The following is a 246-nucleotide window of genomic DNA, read 5'->3' as shown; positions in this document are numbered from 1 at the left end:
GGATACTTAATACCTATACTATAGGTATAGGTCCTATAGCCATTTTTGGCTTACCGGGAAATTTAAAAAGGGCCCCTACACGAAAAAAATCCGTTGAAAAGTCATTGCACAAAGGATAAAAAGAGTCACATTTCCCAAATACGGAGAGCCCCCCGGGAAATTCCCGTTTTCCCGGTACGCCTATAATTGGCCCATGCGAGTATCATCAATCAAAAGTACCTATTCCAGTCTTCATAAATTATGATC

The sequence above is a fragment of the Acyrthosiphon pisum genome, chromosome A1, assembly GCF_005508785.2.
Source record: "Acyrthosiphon pisum isolate AL4f chromosome A1, pea_aphid_22Mar2018_4r6ur, whole genome shotgun sequence".
NCBI lineage: Eukaryota > Metazoa > Arthropoda > Insecta > Hemiptera > Aphididae > Acyrthosiphon > Acyrthosiphon pisum.
Note: the sequence above shows the minus strand (reverse complement) of the source record.